This window comes from Schistocerca gregaria, chromosome 6 (genome assembly GCF_023897955.1).
Source record: "Schistocerca gregaria isolate iqSchGreg1 chromosome 6, iqSchGreg1.2, whole genome shotgun sequence".
Lineage (NCBI taxonomy): Eukaryota > Metazoa > Arthropoda > Insecta > Orthoptera > Acrididae > Schistocerca > Schistocerca gregaria.
This window is the reverse complement of record NC_064925.1, coordinates 409,322,382-409,327,843: the sequence shown is the minus strand read 5'-3', so window position 1 is coordinate 409,327,843 and position 5,462 is coordinate 409,322,382. Positions and strand designations below refer to the sequence as shown.

At 39.8% G+C, this 5,462-nt stretch overlaps 1 pseudogene; it reads right to left on the bottom strand.

The window, feature by feature from the left end:
• Nucleotides 1-4,823: 4,823 nt before the first annotated feature.
• Nucleotides 4,824-4,940, bottom strand: LOC126279157 (5S ribosomal RNA; annotated as a pseudogene).
• Nucleotides 4,941-5,462: the final 522 nt, after the last annotated feature.

Sequence of the window (5,462 nt, the reverse complement as noted above, 5' to 3'; positions counted from 1 at the left end):
ACGTTAACTTGCCGGAATAGATTGTAAGACCTTCACGTCAACTTTGCAGACCAAATTAGAGACTTTTATTATTTTGCAGCTGAAGGTCTAGGCGTGCTGGCGTGTTTTTTCATCGGAAAAACAGGGGAAGAGTAATTTCCCCGGCGTGTTTTAAACGCCGCATTTTCACAAGAATGTTGCTGTTTTACAGTTTCTGTAGAAAAATTAGCTTATTTTACACACATAATATGTTCCTCACATCGTACAGTTGGCAGTTAAACAGACGTAATGCTTCATTTTGCGGTCTTAACGAGATGCCATTTCTTTCTCACTCGATGAAATATGAGTAGTTTTGAAGCATTTTAATGAAATTCATTACCTGACAATAAAAACAGTTATCGCTGGGGGCACTAGCAGAGTGCAGTTTTCTAATATTGCACGAAGGTAACATTTCTTCATCCTGAAAAATCTCTTCGCGTTGCCGGCCACAGTGGCCGAGCGATTCTAGGCGCTTCGGTCTGGAACCACGCGACCGCTACGGTGGCAGGTTCGAATCCTGCCTCGGGCATGGATATGTGTGATGTCCTTGGGTTGGTTAGGTTTAAGTAGCTCTAATTTCTAAGGGACTGATGGCCTCAGATGTTAAGTCCCATAGTGCTCAGAGCCATTTCAACCATTTTCTCTTCGGGTCAACTGTGAATGTTTGTCCTCCTCACGAGTCAGTTAACGGAAGAAATTTGTTCTCCTGCACGTACAGCCTCATAACATTAGTCAATTCCTTTTTTGCTATAAGCTTGTTGTAAATTTTCCAGATTTTAATGAAGTAATGACATTTCTAAATTTTCCCGGGTACTCATCCACCGTTTATTGATCCTCAGTGCAGAAGAGCCAGTATTCTACTGTAGGCGTACGTAAACTTTGGTAATAATTTTCCATAAAACGATTGTAATACATTGCGCTGTATACTACTGGGCTGCATTGTTCATATCCTGTTTTTTCACTACAATAGCTTTTGCCCTTCCGTGGTCCTGGGTTCAGTTAGAAGTCGATTAGTACCGGAAACCTGGAATGAGAACATACCAACTTAAATATTGTATTGTACGTGCTGTCAAAGAAATATTTCGATTGACGACAACGCATGAAATTTCTCGGCTTACTTCTTTGATCGGACGCTTTAGTTGCTGTCCATTTTCGGAAAGTTATTTGCAGATTCCTCGTGGACACTGTAAACAGAATTATTCTTTGGAAATTTATTTGCAGTTCCAAACTTTCGTTCACTTTTTGTGAAAGTATTAAAACTCATTATACTGAGCACTATTTCGATTTATCTGCGTGTATGTCATGTGAAATTGAAAACAGAAACAAAATAACCGTAGAAGGACTCGACTCTGCGACCCTCGAATTATCGTTCCAAACTCTTTCCATTGCGTCAACCACTGCCTGGCAACTAAGCTAATACAGATAGCTGATGCCTCACCAGCCCCCCGCACAAAAACGCTATTTTTTCTAAACATTTGAACTTATGTAGACCCCACTTCCGTCACTTTCATTTTTGGCCTACCCTGCACCATACCATAAATTTGGATGAAATGTTAATGAGTAGTCGTGGTCTCTTGTAAGTCGTCCACGAGGATTTTTCCAGATCTTTCCCTCACAAGAAATGTTGCTACATAGTTTTTTTTTTCCTGAAATATGTTGTTATTAGTGAGTTTCACTGCAAATTACGACATGTGTATATAAATTCTACCTTCACTGTAAAAATCAATTTGCCAAAATCAATTTTATTTAACATCACATTTCGGAACCTATACATCCATTTTCATGTGCTTTTGGTATTACAGTGTCCACATACATATTTTTGTGGTACCGTTTATCCGGCTTCAATAAGAACGATGTCACACAGAGTACGTACATAATGGTTCAGATGGCTCTGAGAACTATGGGACTTAACATCTGAGGTCATCAGTCCCCTAGAACTGAGAACTACTTAAACCTAACTAACCTAAGGACATCACACACATCCATGACGAAGTAGGATTCAAACCTACGACCGTAGCAGTCGCGTGGTTGCAGACTGAAGTGCCTACAACCGCTCGGCCACCTCGGCAGGCAGAGTGCCTACGACGAATATGTAAATAAAAATAGATTATCGTTATATAAAGTGATGTTAATAAATTCTGGTTCTTCTACCGCAAAAATTTAAGTAACTAGTGGACAGTGTATTCTGCTGAGCTCCAGAAGAAGACGGCAGGATTGAGCCAGTGATATGGAACGGCGGATAGGTTAGTTTTTTATTTGGTTAGGAGAGTAAAGGAACTAAACTGGAGGGTATTTTCTTCAAAATAGTGCTGAACACGAAGTGTTGTTCTTTCGTGGCCACGTCAGTTAGTGTGAAGTTTATAGTTTGTGGTAGAGAAATTTACAGTGGTGCGATGTGTGCCGAGAGAATTCGTGTTGTGCTGGCATAGAAGCACGATGAATCTTTACGAACTGTGTCAAGTGAATTACTGTATCTCATGGAGGGGCCGTGGAGCATGAGAGCGTTACATTTTATTGTTTTCTTATTATTGTGCTCACGGATAGTTTGTGATTGCATCATTATACAATAATCGTAATTTCTTCTGTACTGTGCTGCTCATGGTCTTTGTGGTAGTTAGCTGTGTGTAGCTGTGTCGTCTGTTAGCGCTGGTTTGGCATACACTGGAAGTCGATGGTCGTATGTGGTAGATCCTTCTGTGGCAGTTGTTTGCCTCGATTATTCAATGTGATTCATTGTGTCTTTCTGTACGACTATTGGGACCTGATACTGCTTCTGTTCTGCTACTGCCCATTTGTGAAATCACTTGGTCTGAGATATATGTATATCTATAAATTTTTCGATCTATTTCCAACAAATTTCTTTACTGTATTATTACAGTGTCTATTTTAACTGAGAATTTTTATCACGTCTATATCTGTGTGGAATATCTTTTTATTTCTGGAATTATAGGTTGAAGATTTCATGTGCTAGGGCTGTAACCGTATGCGCTTCATGTTATACAATGAGGTGACCAAAGTCATGGGATAGTTATATGTACGTATGGAGATGGCAGCAGTATCGTGTACACAAGGTATAAAAGAGCAGTGCAAGCTCGGAGCTGTGATTCACATGATAAGATATCCGACATGAATATGACCACCCGACAATAGTTAACATACTTTGAACGGAGAATGACATTTGGAGCTAGATGCATGTTGAACCCTTCCCCGTTTCCTCTATATCTCTTTTTTTTTTTGTTTCGCAACTTTCCCATCTACAATAACCTATGAAACCTACCCTTAGGATTTCTATCTCTTGCTTAATAACAACAAATGAAATCTTCCCTTTGAAATTAATTCTCATTCTCAATCTTCGCATACAAATGTAAATGCTGCTTATTAAAAGTGATTTTACTATTATTTCGGCGAAACATAGAATGAGTCGTCGTCATGGCCCTCAGTCGTTACCTGCATTAAACCAAAACTGTTCCTTACCTTTTTTTCTGTTACGGGATCGCCATGTGACTGCTTCACCGAACTGCGACATGAATGTACTTACTCTGTTTTACAATACTTTATTAGAAGCTGATGGGCTTTCATAATAAGTAGCTGTATTTATTACCAAAGCTGACGTTATGCTTTAATAGCAAAGCTGACGTTATTCTTTAATTAATTTTACTGAAGTTACGTAATCCATAGTAAAACTTTTTCTTTACAACAATAAAATTTTCCAAGGTTTTACGTTGATGGTTTTTGGGTTGAATTATAATCAGTAATGCAATATTGCTGGCAAAAATTAATTATATTCTGAAGGAAATGATTTTACAAACGTTCAAATGGGACTTACTTTTTACAATAATCTTACAACTAGCAATGCGCAAACATACCTTCAGTAGTCTTGAGTTCCTCAAAAAAATTAATAGAGTAATATTAGTTCCGCTTATGATAATAGTTAGCTGATGTCAACCTCTCCCTTCAGACCTGCTACCGACTCGCTTCACTTCTCACTTACTACTGACTTCCTACGAAAGCTAAAGTGCGGTCTCTCCAGCCAACAATGGTTTCCAGTGCAGACAATGCCAGCTACCATTACAGAATGTATCAATGCGCGGTCTTTTCCGTTCTTTTCTTAAAATGTATCCATACGCGGTCTCTCCCTCCCTTTTTAAAATTATATCAATGTGTGGTCTCTCTTGCCAACAATAGTTTGGTGCAGACATTCCCTGCAACCACAATTATTTCCAACATGACAAATATTAATTATTCCTACTTAATCCTGTCAATAAAATATTAACATCTTTCATGAATTGTGGTTTGACAATAGACAATAGAAATATACACGTCTTACAATGTGACATTATATTTCGGAAGTCGTTGGGGAATTCTACATTTCGAGATCCGCAGCGTCAAGGTCGGCCGAGAATACCAAATTTAAGGCAGTTCCTCTCACCGCAGGCAATGCAGTGGACGACGGCCTTCACTTAACGACAGAGAGCAACGGCGTTTGCATAGTGTTGTCAGTGCTAGCAGACACGCAACTCTGTGTAGATATCACTGTTGGACCCTAAATGACTGGAAAGCGTGACTTTTCGGTTGGACCCTAAACGATTGGAAAGCTTATTTGCTTTTAAAAAAACTAACTCCGTCCGAACAGGCCTTGGAAGGCGCAACGGTTCCGACCGGCCTCTGTGTCATCCGCAGCCCACAGGCGTCACTGGAAGCGGATGCGGAGGGACATGTGGTCAGCACACCGCTCACCCGTGCGCATAGCAGTTTACGAGACCAGAACCGCCACTTCCCATTCAAGTAGCTCCTCGGTTTGCCTTTGCCAACAGCGCCTGGCAGACCGGAAGGTTACCCACCAAGAGCTAGACCAGCCCGACAGCGCTTAACTTCGGTGATCTGACGGGAACCGGTGTTACCACTGCGGCAAGGCCGTTGGCGTATTTTTTTTTTTTTAAGGCTGATATTTTTCCGTGTATCTGTTGCGTCTTTTCTTGCTATCAGAGCATATAGCACATGTGGTTTTAACGTTAAATCTGTTTGATCACTGTATAAATGTAATTGCTGACCGACTTTTAACTCTTGTTATTATGTCAAATACTCGCTACATAGTAATACCGGTGTGTTAATTGAATACTGAATTTCGTGCTACACGTAAAAACTGCAAGTTTTAAAAAGCAAGTAGGACCCTTTACTTTTAATGTAAGACGTCACGGCAATTAAAGCAATATAATTCAGCCTCTGACGGTTTTCGAAATATTTGTGAGTTGTAGTAGCAGGTCACAGTAAAATACAATAGCGATAATACAAATAAATGATTATTTTTTTTTTTAATTTGACGCAGTACGTCTTATCCTTCACACCGAAGTGGAAATAACGAAATTGCATACTAGCGCCTCAGATTTTGTTGCTTGGTAAAGAGGAAGAGGAAAAGAAAAACTCGCATATCAAAAGACATGAAT